This window comes from Triplophysa rosa, linkage group LG6, assembly GCF_024868665.1.
Source record: "Triplophysa rosa linkage group LG6, Trosa_1v2, whole genome shotgun sequence".
In the NCBI taxonomy this organism is placed as follows: Eukaryota; Metazoa; Chordata; class Actinopteri; order Cypriniformes; family Nemacheilidae; genus Triplophysa; species Triplophysa rosa.
Window position 1 is genome coordinate 3,877,010 of NC_079895.1, and position 16,572 is coordinate 3,893,581.

General features: G+C 37.4%; 1 protein-coding gene and 1 pseudogene across 14 annotated transcripts in view; one reads left to right on the forward strand and one right to left on the reverse strand.

The window, feature by feature from the left end:
• Positions 1-16,572, reverse strand: part of adarb1b (adenosine deaminase RNA specific B1b) — a 199,845-nt gene that overhangs the window by 154,827 nt on the left and 28,446 nt on the right. For 13 of the 14 annotated variants that reach the window (XM_057335688.1, XM_057335684.1, XM_057335677.1 and 10 more), the window contains one exon: positions 735-815. The gene's annotated coding sequence lies outside the window, so the exon portion shown is untranslated. Of the gene's footprint in view, positions 1-734; positions 816-10,853; positions 10,872-16,572 lie in introns of those variants that run through there. The other variant, XM_057335676.1, reaches the window with a different exon arrangement.
• LOC130556219 (5S ribosomal RNA) lies at positions 11,896-12,074 on the forward strand (annotated as a pseudogene).

The following is a 16,572-nucleotide window of genomic DNA, read 5'->3' on the forward strand; positions in this document are numbered from 1 at the left end:
TAAGTTGGTACTTAAATGAAACAACTGAGAACTCCATCAAATATTATGAGCTATAAACAAGCAACCTCTGAGCAATAAAATCTTTCTCTGGGGCGAACAAACATCACCAGCCAGAAGCTCTCAGGTCTCAAATAGCAATGAAGTGATGCATTCTCTCACACGCTACAAAAGATTTGTCTTAATACCAAAGACTTTACATCTCTCTACCAGCATGATCTCTCTGCTCAGACATGAGGTTTAGATAAAATAATTTATGAACACAACACATTTCATGAGGTCTTTTATGGAAGACCACCCGCCCTGTAGATGTTGGCGTGGTTTGCTCCGTGTTATGCATGCTGAAGTGCATGAGCATATGTGTGAGTTTCGGCCTGAGGTCAAACTGAAGTGGGGGAGATCTATCAGGTAAACCACAGAAGAAAAATACATCGGAATAAAAAGCATCTTTTTTCAATTTCACAGCAGGCATTCTCCATATGCATGAGCATCTACTGTGAATTTTAATACATCAACAACAATCAAGGCTTTCCTAACACAAAACGCTACCAGCAGAGTTTTAGCAGATCCCTGGATCTTTTTTTAAATGTTAATGAAGAACTTACAAACACACACACAGATGTCTGAAAATGCTAGGTTGTCTCTGGAAAAGTCATTTTTTTTAAATTACAATGCTCTTTCTTCATATACTAAGAGAAATTTAAAGGTGAAACAGGAGGTCAAACAGGTACACTCACCTTTCCCCAAATGCATCGCGAGCGGTCAGTCACGTCATTTTAAAGCTCATGTGATTGGCCCTGCATGCTCACAATGTTTCTCTGTGGAGTCACAAACCAATCAAACAAATGAGACAAATATGAAATGAAGAAAAAATTTAATATTTAATACAAAACATTAAAATTAAGAAATATATTGAGCAGATGGTATTATAGAATACATTCAATTATTGCCAATTTTGTGTACTGTTACCGATACTAACTGAAAACTTGTTGTCTGTAAGATTGTAAATCGGACCGAATGTGAAAATATATTTCATAGAAAATAAGAAATGTTGCTTTCTCTATATACTACAGACCTCTTTGGCAGAGTGTAATTCTGTTCGATGCTGCTGGTCTTGCATAAAAAGAAAATAAAAATAAAAAAAATTACATAACTTTTAGGAAGAATTTTGTTTTATTGTAAACAATCCAGTCAAGTTTTTGGTATTTCAAGTTTATTCGTTGGATGAAAAATTGCGAATTGGTTTGTTGAGAGGTTGAGGTTCCACACAATCTAGCCACATTTCCTGGAATGTCTGGAAAAGGAGTTTATTACAGATAATGTGATAGATAAGTTTACCACCTAATGATGATTACTGGCCGTATCTTCACGGTAAGCTGCACAAAGTGCCACAGCCTCGGGTCATTTTCCTAAATTAATATAGAATATTGAGTCAAATAAGAATCCTCTTCTGCATCTTGGCCGAGGTTTGGGGAAGTCTGGTGTTTATTTGGGGTTTTGGACGCTACTGTTACACTGGTTTCTGAAGCATATCATTACAGTCAGGAGGAATGAGATTATTTCTGTCCAAATTATTTCTGGGGCAGAGCTGGAAGCCACATCGGGTGTGTGCAGAACAAGGGATTTCTGTGATTCTCCACATGGTGGACCACAATGATGAAGCTCATCAGCGTCAGAGAGAAAAATAAGCCTAGGATGGAGAGGATGGATACTAATTCAAAAACCAGAAATGGAGTAAAAACATCTCTGATTGCTTTAAGCCTTAAAATATTGAAAGCACATAGTTGATGACCTCTATGTTCCTGCAAAATGTTTAAGTACAAAGAGGGCTCACCAAATTACAGTGTCTATAATGAAATGCTTTGTCAAATATAAATAAACGACTTTAAAGGCTGCTGTCATTTTGGATCTTCTGAGCTTTTCCCCTTATAGGTTAACTATAGTAACCATCGGTTTTGGTTTTATTTGTAGTAAAATAATAATAACAAATGGTCCCACGGTAACCTAGCTTAACCATGATACTTAATATGTACAGCCACAGAAAAAAATTGAGACCATTTCAAATTTTCATTTAGTCAGCATATCTAGTTGTATTGTGGCCATTTGAGTCCAGTGGCTGTTGAATTTCAACGAAATCAAACCTCAGGAGTGACATAACGTCATCCTACAGCAATGTGAAAGACTGACAGCATGACAAGACACATGAAAACTGTGATAAAAATCAAGGTTATCACATTAAAAATGTTTTCGAACTTTTCCTAAATACAGGTTTAAATATTACTGTTTTATTGCTTAAAAGTGAATATTAAGTTGTTTTCTTTGCGGTATTTGAGGTCTGAAAAAATACAGAGCATCTTTTCTGTTTTTTTACCTGTTTATCCAGTTTTTATTTTCTGCAAATAATAGAAAAAAAATGTATTTCAAATTTGGGAGAAATGTTGTTAGTAGTTCACAGAATGAAACAAAAATGAACATTTTACCTAAACACATACCTAGTTAATTTAGAAAAAACGAAAATAATTTTGAAATGCTTTTTTCGCAGGCTATATATCTTATTATATAGATATTTTATAGTACTACAAATGGTAATCAATCTGTCAAAAAAAAAGATAAAAAAAAAAATAAACCCAAAAATAAAAAAAAAATTAAAAAACATAAAAATAATACAAAAAAAAAAAAATTTTATTGTTCTGATGAACACAGAATAAGATTTTCGGAAGAATGATTGAAACCAGACAGATTTTGCCCCCCATAGACTCCCATAGTAGGAAAAATTACTTTATCATTTTTTTTTGTTCTGTTGAACACAAAAGAAGACATTTTGAAGAATGTAGGACAGCAAACAGTTCTGGGGCACTTTTGACTACCATTGTCATTTTTCCTACTATGGGAGTCAATGGGGGGCAAAATCTGTCTGGTTATACGCATTCTTCCAAATATCTTTCTCTGTGTTCATCAGAACAAAGAAATGTATACAGATTTGGAACAACTTCGAAGGTGAGTAAATGATGACAGAATGTTCTTTTTTGGGTGAAGTGTCCCTTTAATAGAATTTTAGTGTAAAAAAGTAATGCTTGATTATACGGATTAAAAGACAAACAAAAAAGTACAATATATCACCATGGTAATATGTTAATACAATAGTTCTTTAAAACAGCTTTGTGTGTTCTCAAGAGTATCATGGAGGAAAATAGCATAAAAATGTAATGAATATTTTTTCAGTATAATGATAAATAAAAACGAACCATAGTATTACCATCTTTAACTGCCACAGAAGTCTGTTTGTAAGGGCACCTCGCTAATGTCCCTCATGGTATTGCAAAGAATGATATATTTGTTCTGAATATAACAGACTGAATATAACCCCCACGCCCCTTTAATAAGACTGAACTAAATATCATCCTACTGTTAACCAATCTGTTTCCCTTCTCTGGAAATCTCACGGCAGGCTGCATCACCTAAAGGGGCCGGTTTCATCCGCAGTGCCCAACAAAAGAAGAAACAGCATGTTGATCACAGTATTGAAAAACCGAACCAGAATGTTTTTCATGGTAAAATACTTCAATCTGTGCATGTATATCTTCTTAAAGAGGCCAGTGGGTTAATCCCCACGCACCACACATACAGACAGAAACATGTATAGATTGAATGCACAAAGTCTCCTTGGATAAAAATGTCTGCCAAACGCATGAATGTAGTGTTAATATGTTCACACTCACTGGCTTCCAACATACACAAATGATGGTGGTGAATATCTGTTTTGAGCTCTTAAAAACTGTGTGTAAACATTAGCTGGCTGTTATGTGGTAGTCACCTTATAAGCGTTATATAACAATGTCAGCTTACACAGAAATACAGTAGATCACTGTTCCTCCCACAAAACATATGAAGGATGAGAGTCATCGGAGATGTGACAGTAGTATCATGAAGCGTGCTGTGATGAACGAGTTCATTAAAGCCTGGAGCTCCTGAGGTTTCCTCTGAGGTCACGTTCCAACCAATTACAAACACACTGACCTTCACTAACTCTGTTGATATATGCGTTCGCTCTAATGGTCTGCTCTTACTGCACATACTGTTGGATTTCATCAGGACGTGTTATGCTGGTCATTTTGTTCTCGTAGGCTTGTAAATCTGAGGGGTAGCTGGTTACTGAGGCAACAACGTTTGAGATTTTCTGTCTGTATTCCAGGTGGGTCCAAGTCTTTCAGTTCATTTAAAAGATGTCTGTTTTCCCAGTTGGCGCCTATTTTTGGTTGTGCTGAAAGCAAGGTTTGCTAAATTCAGAATAAAAAAATTGGCTGCCTTACAACGTATGAGTTAAAGCAAAGTCCCTTCAGGGAAGTCATCCCACTAGAAGGCCATATTTGCAACGCCTCCGGGTGGCTATTTCAGTCCTATTTGCCTGAATTGGGGAAGACAGATCTTTAAAAACTATAGCTGAGGTCACAATAAAACAACAAATCTCCAAACAAATATTAAACTCGACATCAACTGTACCATAAATGTTGTTTCTTAAAGGTCCGGTGTGTCATTTATTGGAGGATCTAGTGACAGAAATGCAATATCATATACATAACTATGTCTTCAGAGGTGTATAAAGACCTTACATAATGAAGCGTTATGTTTTTATTACCTTAGATTGAGCTATTTCTGTCTACCTACACAGTGGGTCCCCTTGCATGGGATTCGTCATGTTGTTTCAGTAGCCATCTTAGTCCTGTGTCAGCCACCGTAGTGCTTCGAAAGGGAGGGGTGGAGTGAGCCATTGGTTGCAATTCACAACCTCACCACTAAATGCCACTACATTTCATACACTGGACCTTTAAGATCTATGAAGATCTATTTAGGAATTAACCTTCAAAGGGGGTTCACCCAAAATAAACATTATTTGATCTTTTATTTATCGTTCTCTTATTTGCCTTTCTTCTGTAGAACACAAATAAATATATTTTGAGAAATGTCAATGGAAGTCAATGAGGTCCAATGTTATTTGGTTACCAACATTCTTCAAAATATCTTCTTTTGAGTTCTGTAAAAGAAAGAAATTTCTTGGTTTGGAATGACAAGAGGGTGAATAAATGTTGAAAGAACTTTCATTATGGGGTATTCCTTTAAATACATTCTCAATTAAATTCTAAATCAGCGCCTATTCCTGTGCTATAGAGTTGAACACAGTTCAGAAAAGCAGTTTGGGTCAAGTCTGGTCCTGTATTTCCTGGGTCACAGTTGAATGACCCATGAAAAGAGAGGATGAGTGAGAACACCAGCTGGCTGTACCATCTGTCTCAGCGCAACGCAGCGGATGGGCTGGGCAGATGCCACCAGTGAGCTGGATTGAGACCAACCACAACAAACCGATACGAAACAAAAACAAGCTGGATGCTGGACGTGGTGCCACAGAGGGGTTCAGACTGGGAAGAATTAAAAGTACAGCTATTAGACATGATCTTGTTAGGCATTATTACCATTATCCATAGATTCTCAGTGTGATTGCCAGTATTTACTACATTAACATTCATAATGTAAATGCAGTTTGAACCCAGAAGTACATCATGAAAGGTGAGTTTAGGAGTAGAGGGAGCGCAAAAACATGCATTATTGCATTGAGGTGTTGTCACAATTCAGGTTACTTTGATTTATGGAAGGGGTTATGATCATGTCCCTGATCTCAGCAATCTGTGCATGGAAGAGGGATTTCAGCTGTATAGCGGTATATAGGGTGCCCATCCTCCCGAGTATAAATGTGATGAAGTCACTTACAGCTTTTGAAAAACTATTCTGTGCATGCACTATCCCTGTGAACCACACCATAACACAATCTAAACACGCACACGGTCTAGTGTAATGTGCTAATGCAATTTCCAATTATAGGTGTGAACGCTCTATTTAAAAGAGGCTATATGAAGATGTTGAGTTTTCAGGCCCTCTGTATCTGGGATGTTTCAGGTAGAAGTGCAGTACTGCAGTATCTTCTACATTAACATTGATTCGTTTAGCAGACGCTTTAATCCAAAGCAATTTATAAATGAGAAAGCATTCAACATTTTGCATTAAGTGAAACCTCTGACTAAACTGAGGTATAAAGTATAATGTATAGTCAGATCATGGTAATTATAACAAAATAAATCCAGTCAGGGTGAAAGAGCAACCTGGATCTACACATCATTCTGACTGTCACAACTATTTATCAAATGAACAAATTCACAGACATAAAAAATAGATTTAAGTTGAAAGCTCATTTTTTTCTTACTAAATTGTCTTAAAACGTTTGCTAAAATATTCCATGTAGTACAGTAGAAAACAATTAAAATAGTCATGGAAAAGTTAACACACACAATTTACTGTTGCAGTACTGTTACAAAAAGTATTTTTGGATTTTTATTAGTAATAAAAGTGCACTACTGTATGATACACTTACAGACGTGCTCAAATTTGTTGGTATCCCTCCACAAAAAAAACAAAGAATGCACAATTTTCTTTGAAATAACTTGAACTGACAAAAGTAATTGGCATCCACCATTGTTTATTCCATATTTAACAGAAATCAGACTTTGCTTTTGATTTTTTTATTCAACATAATATTGTAAATAATAAAACAAATGAAAATGTCATGGTCCAAATGATGGGACCCCTAACCTAATATTTTGTAGCACAACCTTTAGAGGCGATCACTGCAAGCAAAGGTTTTCTGTAGCTCTCAGTGAGACTTCTGCACCTGTTAACAGGTAGTTTGGGCCACTCTTCCTGAGCAAACGCTCCAGCTGTCTCAGGTTTGATGGGTGCCTTCTCCAGACTGCAAGTTTCTTTCCATAGATGTTCCATAGGATTCAGACCAGGACTCATAGAAGGCCACTTCACAATAGTCCAATGTTTTGTTCTTATCCATTCTAGGGTGATTTAAGCTGTGTGTTTTGGGTCATTATCCTGTTGGAGGACCCATGACCTGCGACTGACACAGAGCTTTCTGACACTGGGCAGTACGTTTCGCTCCAGAATGCCTTGATAGTCTTGAGATTTCATTGTGCCCTGCACAGATTCAAGGCACCCTGTGCCAGATGCAGCAAAGCAGCCCCAAAACATAACCGAGCCTCCTCCATGTTTCACTGTAGGTATGCGTTCACTTCTTTGAAAGCTTGATTTTTTCGTCTGTAAAAATAGAGCTGATGTGACTTTCCAAAAAGCTCCAGTTTTGACTCATCTGTCCAAAGGAGACTCTCCCAGAGGGATTGTGGCTTATCAATATGAATTTTAGCAAATTCCAGTCTGGTTTTTTTATGTTTTTATTTCAAAAGGGTCTTCTTCTTGCTCAAAAAGCGACGGATGGTGCAATCAGAAACTGACGTACCTTCACCTTGGAGTTCAGCTTGTATCTCTTTGGCAGTTATCCTTGGTTCTTTTTCTACCATTCGCACTGTCCTTCTGTTCAATCTGGGGTTGATTTTCCTCTTGCGACCGCGCCCAGGGAGGTTGGCTACAATTCCATGGACCTTAAACTTCTTAATAACATTTGCAACTGTTATCACAGGAACATCGAGCTGCTTAGAGATGGTCTTGTAGCCTTTGCCTTTACCATGCTTGTCTATTATTTTCTTTCTGAGCTCCTCAGACAACTCTATCCTTTGCTTTCTCTGGTCCATGTTCAGTGTGGTGCACACAATGATACCAAACAGCACAGTGACTACTTTTCTCCGTTTAAATAGGCTGAATGACTGATCACAAGATTGGATACATGTGTGATACTAATTAAAGAAACGAATTAGTTTGAAATATCACTATAATCCAATTATGTCTTTTAAGGGGTACCAACAAATGTGGCCATTTTAGAATATCTTTGTAGAATAAGCAATAATTCATCTCTTTCCACAGCTTTACAGATTAAAGCCTGCTTTATTCTATGACATACCATGGGCATGCAAGTATACATGATACAATAGCTTTTAATTTCATCACTCTTCAGGAGGAATGAAGCATTATTTCAATGAGCTGTAAGGGTACCAACAAATTTGAGCATGTCTGTAAATGTACGTAGAGTGCTCTGTTTTCACAAAAAATTTGACAACAAAAAAAATTAGATACAAAATTAATACAAAATGAATGTATGACAATAAAACACGTACATTGTGGAAGTGTACTTAAATAGAGTCTACTTAGTGCACGTTTTCCCCTAGGATCTACAAACACAACCAAGTCACATTTGACCCTAAAATGAATATATTTTTTGGTGAATATAAAATTTTATATTTTTTGGTGACATCATAACAAATTTAATAACAACCAAGCACCCTCTATTATTGTGTTAAGGGAAAAATATTTACATTAACATATACATTATTACAGTTTTCAATTAAAATATGTAAAAGTATTTTGTATAATAGCACAATAGTAGCATTTTTTCAACATTAAAAAAAATTGCACTACAATTTATAGCAATAACACAATTGCTGAAAATGTAATGAGAAACACTAAGAAAATAGACATGAGAAAAAAGTAAAAGTACCCAGTAAACATGATAATAAGAATTGTTGGGAGGGAGCTGAATTATTATGTGTGAAATTTGACCTGTTTATGTGAGATTCACCAAATTTTAAAATGCCAATATCCAAGACTACATTGAAGGCTACTGCGATAATTCACAAATTACAGGGGTAAGAGAGCGAGACCCTGCAGCACATGTAATCACAGACACAGATAAAAACTGGCTTTAATTATTGCAATTAACAGACCTCCACTGACTCCATGGGTGAGTGATTAAACTACAACAACAACAGCTGCTACAAACAAACAAACAAGGAAATATTCATTGTTAGAGATTCTGCAGCACTGGACAACAGGGGTCCGTCTGAAAATGAAGTCTTGTCTCTTGAGGAACAAGTCATCACCGGATAACTGAATTAAAGCTGTGATCCACAACTCTTTTGGTTAAATAGACAAAACAAAAAAGAATAAGATGACCTTGATAAAATTCCACCTGATCTACTTCGGGATACATCATCACATTCAACACAAACCTAGTAAGTTGCCTTCCAGGAAAGCATCCTAACTAAACCTTACAAGCAACTAATTTAAAACACACTACCATATAAAGTATTTCTGAAGACAGTTTTGGAATAGAGCCTGTTAAATCGCTGATGCTAAATGCCATGTAACACAACTTCTGGACATGATGACACAGCAAATCAGCTTTCAGATAAATTCAGGATGAGTCGGGACGTTGCAGAACATGTTGTACACTGTAAAAAAAATCTGTACATTGACAGTGAAATGACTGTATATTTTAACGGACATTTTCCGTACAACACGTGTTACGGGTGTTTTTCCGTTTATATACATTTTCGAATTGCATTATGGTACTGTGATCGCGCTTCCGACAACTTTTGATGGTCATGGACGTATAAGCATAGCCGTAACACAACATTTTACCCAAGTTTTTCCACTGGTAAGTAGCCTACTCTTAATAAAATATTAACACGACAATTCAATTAAACGACTGCTTTATTACCATTATTACTGAACCGTCCATGTAAAGTACAACAGTGAATTTCGTTGGATATTGTTAACAAGAACCGATGTTTTATCAAGTACAAACTGAACTATGAGTGATTATTTGTAATACTTATTGGTTTTTACTTGTTTTTGCCTTCTCCTCATCAGTGAATATGCTATCTGTTAATTTACAGTTTATTTGTCAGTATTTTTAACCTGCTTGGTGCGCGGGAAGTAACGTCCCATCCCCCGCTGCACTGTGTGACAGACACGGTGAACTTCATCTCCGCTCTGTGTGTAAACGGTATGTTTTTAATGGAAATATAAACTTACTGTTTTCTTTGTACTGTACAATTAAAAAGGGTTAGCATTCAAAGGTAAGTTAGTGATATTGTATAGTTTGGTTGACAGTTATCGTGGTGTATTTCAAATGAATTTACAATGAACGCTATTTTAAACTTAGCATCTGGCCGTCTGTGTTTCTGTTTGCATATTAATAACTTATTTTATATTATATATAACGTTATATGCATCTATACAGTAGACACTGTGTAACGCTATATGGGGAATAAGCGATAACCCACTGTTTTAGCCACAAATGACTAAACAGCCTTAGTAAGACATATAAACTGGCGACATATAAAATCACAGCATCCTTTCATAACATCTTACTTGCTAAGCGGACTGCAAATACGCAAGTTATTTACCACGTAATTTACTTTTGTTTCACAAGTCCTTCAGTCGAAATGGCGCGTTCGTCTAACAGAAAAATATCCAAAATTATCCAGAGCAACGGCTAATTAAGCTCCAGCGTGTTAAAATGCACTATACAATGTATTTTGTTGGTGTTTTCACCTTTTAGTTCAGATTCGTCTCACACATGCAGTCGCGCGTGGCATGGCATGGCCATCGCGCTCTTTCTGCCTCACTCCTGAATCTAAACGACATATTCCTAAACTAACTGAACGTAACGTTAAGAATAACACTGTAACCTTCACATTTTACTACTTATGATGATGCGCTGTTTTGAGCCACAAATCAAAAACGATCGAATTAACATCTGACTAAGGACTAATGTTATGAATTGTTCTTAATAGCAATTGCTCGCATCAAATTGCTTAAGGTTCAGTTTAGTTATAACGCATGGTATTTGTTTAGCATGGCATGTCCTTAGTAAGAAATCCAATCATGTTAGGTTAACATCTTATTTGCTAAGCTGATTGCAAATACGTATTTACCATCTACTTTTGTTTCACAAGTCCGGTAAAAAGGTCGCTATCGTCGATATAAGGCAAATGAAGCGGCAGGTAACAAGCCTTGATTATTGTTTAAATGCACAATATGTTGTAGTTTGTTAGTGTGTTGTTCACCTTTTAACATTAGTTCAGGTTCGTCTCACACGATCACACCAAGTGCAGCAGCTATGATACCCGTTGTACTGTTGCCTTGCTCCTGAAACAAGAACCCTAAAGTTAATGACATACTCCAACAATCCAAACGTAACGTTTAGAATAACATTGTAAGAGATGAAATTAACTCTAAGGTTACAGTTCACTACATGTCAGGATGACTGACTATATGGTTAATGTTATGAATTGTTCACGTTAAAAATGGCAAACGCTTATACCACAACATGACTATGACTTTATAAAGTAGTATAAAAACATAGTATTTTAATAATTATTGACATAATTTTAGAGAAATTACCTACAATCCTGACTCGCAAAAGTTCGTTGCTCCAGTCAGTAAGATTTTAAACGTAAATGCACCCCGCGCAATCCCATAATGCCGTATCACAATTTATTACTGTAAAAATGCAGGAGCTACAGTGACAACACCTATAACCTGTATATTGATTTACAGGAGACATGGAAATATACAGTTAATAACTGTAATACTTTGTGTTACCCATAATGCATTGCGAACTACAGTAAAAACTTGTAAAATATTAAAACAGTAAATTTATGTAGAATTTTGTTGTAGAAACTACAGCAATTTGTTACAGTGTGTTCACTGTTCTGTAATGTTTACATTCAGAAGATTTTCTGTTGTCTGTGATTTTGGGGGGGGTTACCATAGTGGCGAAGAGTAAAGGTTATACTTAGGTTGGGGACGAGCACAGTTGTTCGTCTTTACTCAGTGAGTAAATGCTCTGCAAATACGATAAACCCTCTTGTACTCCTTGTTAGCGCCATACCTTACATGTGGTAAAAATATGTTCATTTTTTTAAAGGTATCACACTGAAGCGCTCACATTTATATGTGGAAAGTTTTGTTTGTTTTTCGATATTAAGCCTTTTTCTGAGACAGTCCAAATACGAAACGGAGGCGCGTGAGGTCTGAAGCGGACGGGTCCAGAGAGAGCCGGCCGGGTCTGAGCATTGAAAGATCCCGCTTTCAGCGTCAGCCTTCGCTTACGGCCATACCACGCTGAGCGCGCCCGATCTCGTCCGATCTCGGAAGCTAAGCAGTGTTATAAAAAAATTAAAAAAAAGCACGCCCGATCTCGTCCGATCTCGGAAGCTAAGCAGGGTCGGGCCTGGTTAATACTTGGATGGGAGACCGCCTGGGAATACCAGGTGCTGTAAGCTTTTGGTCTGGGCTTTCCTTCCATTTTCAACGGATGCCTCGTACTCTTTTGATCGGGGGTCAAGCTATCCGTCCGGCGCGTGGCCATTCTCTGCTCTATGTGTGCCAAAAGGGCAGCTCAGCCTGGTCCTTCCTCAGTGCTCCACCGGGGTGCGGCCGGGGGCTCTATTTCTTTCAGGAATAAACGAAGCAGGTGACTTTGCCATGTTACAAAGAAAGTGTGTGCCGGTCTCTCATTCGAGTGTAGAACAGTTAGTTGCTTAGTTTGCCCTTTACGCTTGGTCTACTGCATGCCAGTTTGAAGGAGCAGCTAGCAAGGCAGCGCAAACTAGGCCGAAGAGGCCGTTGATGATTTCAAGAAGGGGTTTGCTGTTAATTAAGGCCAATGCCATGCCGCACACGTGCTATCACTCAAAAAAATGATTTTTAATCGTTGTTTGTTTTACTTAATCAATATAGTTTGATAGAACACATTTGTATTGGTTTCTTGTTTAAGTACAATTTCAATGTGAAATAGTGACATAAATAGGCAACTCTTTGACATAACTTAGTCCATTTGTGTTGGGACAACATGAATCATTTTCATTGACTAACTGAAACTACACAGCGGATTGAGTTCCCAGCATGCTTTGCTCTCATGACTGGATTTAGATTTTAAAATGGTTAAAGTGCTATTGTATTTGTGGTTTTTTTGCAGATAAGGAGACTTGTTAGTGTTCACTGTTCTGTAATGTTTACATTCAGAAGATTTTCTGTTGTCTGTGATTTTGGGGGGGGGGTTACCATAGTGGCGAAGAGTAAAGGTTATACTTAGGTTGGGGACGAGCACAGTTGTTCATCTTTACTCAGTGAGTAAATGCTCTGCAAATACGATAAACCCTCTTGTACTCCTTGTTAGCGCCATAACAACAGTGTTGCTTCTGCAGAGCAGGATGCACTTAAACCCATTCGCTCTCTTTCAGGATCTCTCAACACCATTATCCCTTCAAAAATAACACGATACGGGGCTTTGAACCACAAGATAAAATGCAAAGTGTGTTTATCAGATAAAAGGCAGAAAGCAACAACCTGATGGATAAAACGGAAAGATGTATAATTGATGCGGATGCTATTTTTAACAGACGAGGTATAAAGAACATCTAGAATGGGAGAGATTTTGATTAAATGTGGCAGATATGAAAAGTTCCAAGACACAAGAGCTTGTTGAAAGGTGTGCTAAGCTCACCCCAGACTCGTGGGAATTTGTTACTAGGTGCATAATTCATATGAATTTATACAATCTGAATTGTACAAAATGTACAATTATTTGGAGAAAATGCAAAAAGGACATGCCAAAATTAGCCTCTCTTTCTTTCACTTTCCCCATTTACCTCTGTGGATTTGAGGGATTTGAGGCTTAGTAAACTAGGGAATCTGACTTTGCTTTAATTCATCCTCTGGCCTTTTTATTCTCATTAGATACAAGCATGTCTAGACAAACAACGCAGCAAAGCAAAGAGATAGCAGTGAAGCCCCCACCACCACCACTTCTTGGAAATGAAAATTGGTGAATCGAATCAGGTCCTGTCCTCTTCCAACCCGAGAGTAATTACACATTCTGACACACACAATAATATCCATCCCAAAGAAGCGGGCCGGCTTTGGCTTTCTGAGAGAGAGATTTAGCTGCAGCCCAAAGATCTTCAGAAGCTATTAAAAATCTTCAAAAGTACCTTCAATACAGCAAAAAACGATGACATACATAGACAAGAAATGGAATATTGGAAAGTAGACTGATTAAAGATCAAGAGTAATGGCAGTATAATTTAAAACAAAAACAGCTAGGCAAAAGATAAGGAACTATCTCCAAAAAAATTCAGTTTTTCTAAATTTACTGTTTCTAGGTTTTGTTTCATTCTCTGAACAATATTTCTCCCAAATTTCAAATCAAAATATTGTTTCTATTTGCATTTCTTTGCAAAAAATGAAAGCTGGAGAAACAGGTCAAAATAACAGAAAAGATGCTCTGTATTTTTCAGACCTCAAATAAAGAAGCAATACAACAGTTATATTTGTACAAGTTAAGAAAAGTTCAAAATTATTTTTTATGTGATAACCTTGATTTTTATCACAGTTTTCATGCGTCTTGTCATGCTGTCAGTCTTTCACATTGCTGTTGGATGACTTTGTCACTCCTGAGGTTTGATTTTGTTGAAATACAACAGACACTGGACTGGAATGACCACAATACATCTAAACAATGATGTATGCTGAATAAAATGAAAATTTGGAATGGTCTCTTAATTTTTTCCGTTGCTATACAGTATATGTTGAAGCCCAGTATTACCAAAAGAAAGTTTCATATGAGGGACAAAGGTGTAAATTAGGCCTGCGGAAGATACAGTAGAGGATATTTGTCATGTGGATATTGACAAAATGCTGAGAATGGTCTGAATAATCCCATATCAGTGTGATACGCATGACCAGACTTCCAAATTGCCTTTTAAGATGAACAATTGAAAATGCATCCAGGAATACTGATGATGATTAATGCTCGTGCCGTGTGAAAATCTGCCGAGTATTAAACAATGACAGATAATGGGAGGAGGTGTTGGGGATATTGTCATCGCTGTGATATTCATGTACTTGATATCCGTTGTTTAGATTGTTTTACATGTTTAACTTCAAACCTCTCATTCTCCCTCCGCAGGTCTCTTCCCATATTGTGCTCTTGGGTCCAAAGCTCCAATAACCTTTTTTCAGTGGATGCAGAGAGATCAGTCACAAGACATTTAATGCCCAATTTGAATTCAAAACTAGCATGCTGACGCCCATGGCGGATGATGGTTTAAAAGAACCCAGAATTTCATATTTGAGCCAACCACGGACTAAAACAAGAGTGCAAGAGTTAAGTCTCTAATGTAGCCCTCTTTGCATTGAAAAAACGTGGGCGCACATCAATAGGGCTTTAGAATAAAATATTTACTGAACAACATACTTTATAGATTTTGGGAAAGCTTATTAAAACGTTTAAATAAACATCTTTATTCCCCTTGGAAAGTTCAAGTTTTACTTGAAGAAATTTAATTCTAAAAACAAAAAGCCATCAGGTGTCAGAAACACAAACACAGAAAAACAAAAACCAGAAGATAATCACATCGGGCATAACATTATCTCGGTATGATATAACACTAGGTGCATTACATAACATTAGGTGCTAATAGAAAAAGTTAAAAAAGTGCAGGGAACAACCAAAAACAGAAGGTATTTGGTGTTGTCATTGACACGACTCTATGTGTGTAGCTGTCACAGGAGAATTACCTCTGCCTCCCACGTCTGGCAGCGTAGGCGACCAAGAGTCACGCTCAAGGATGCTTGTGGCATTTCATTCCTCTCCACTCTACACTTTTCTGGTGCTAGTCTCTTATTGAGACAAACCAAAATACCCCGGCAGAGATCACAATCACAGCGCTGCTGCACACAGGAATACTAATGCACTGATGAGAACAGCCACATATCACAGCGCTGTTGTGATCCAAAACATAAACAAATCATGTATGTTGTGCTCGGCATTAAACAATGCAATGACATGCACAATAATGCGTCTTTTTGTATTAACTACCACTTTTCAGTTCATAGTAATCAAGTTCTCCATTCAGAACATTCAGCACTATCTCTAGTGTGTAAGCACTCAGCATCCATCATAAACCTACTGAGAGGCATCTGTCGCCTCAGTCTGTCCTTCGGCGAGGTGAGGACAAAGCAGGACGTCTGGCTATGTGTGTACAAAGGCCAAACTGCGTGGACACTAGCATGCCAGCACCTCCAAGCGGCTCAGCCTCCATCCCATTCAGCGCCTAATTATGCCTTCAAGATGAGCAGATACTGCAGGCAAGTCATTAACTTTCAACGACACGGCCAGCTACATGTCTTATACGTCACCGGGCACTGGCTGACATTGGAGCAGATGTTAATCTATGTATGCTTAGAAAGTAAGGTTGGAGCGTTGCTATCCGTTCTCTGAAGCCTGAAGCTTTCGGTGAAGGGAAGAGCAAATGTAAGAAATTATTGAAATGATTTGAGATCATGTACATTGGCATTTGGTGACTGCATTCCCAGAATTTGCATTATTCAATTAGAGATTAAACGCAAAAAGTATGTTGCAGATCCTGTAACTGTTCATTATTTAAGATACCTACATACCAGTGAAACTTTTTCAAGTGAAAACACGGTTTGTTTGTTGCTGCCTATGTAGAGCATCATTGGTCATAGTGTTTACCTGCACGCTTGTACCTACATCTGCATTTCCCAAATATACATTTACCTTACATATACATAAGATAATACAAGTTTCTTCCAATCGCCAAATGCCATTAAAGGGACAGTTCACCCAAAAATGAAGATTTGTGGTAACCGAACAACAGCAGTGCCCATTTACTTCTATTGTACGGACACAAAACCGATGCAAGTCAATGGGTGCCACCGTTGTTCGGTTACCAACATTCTTCAAAATATCTTCTC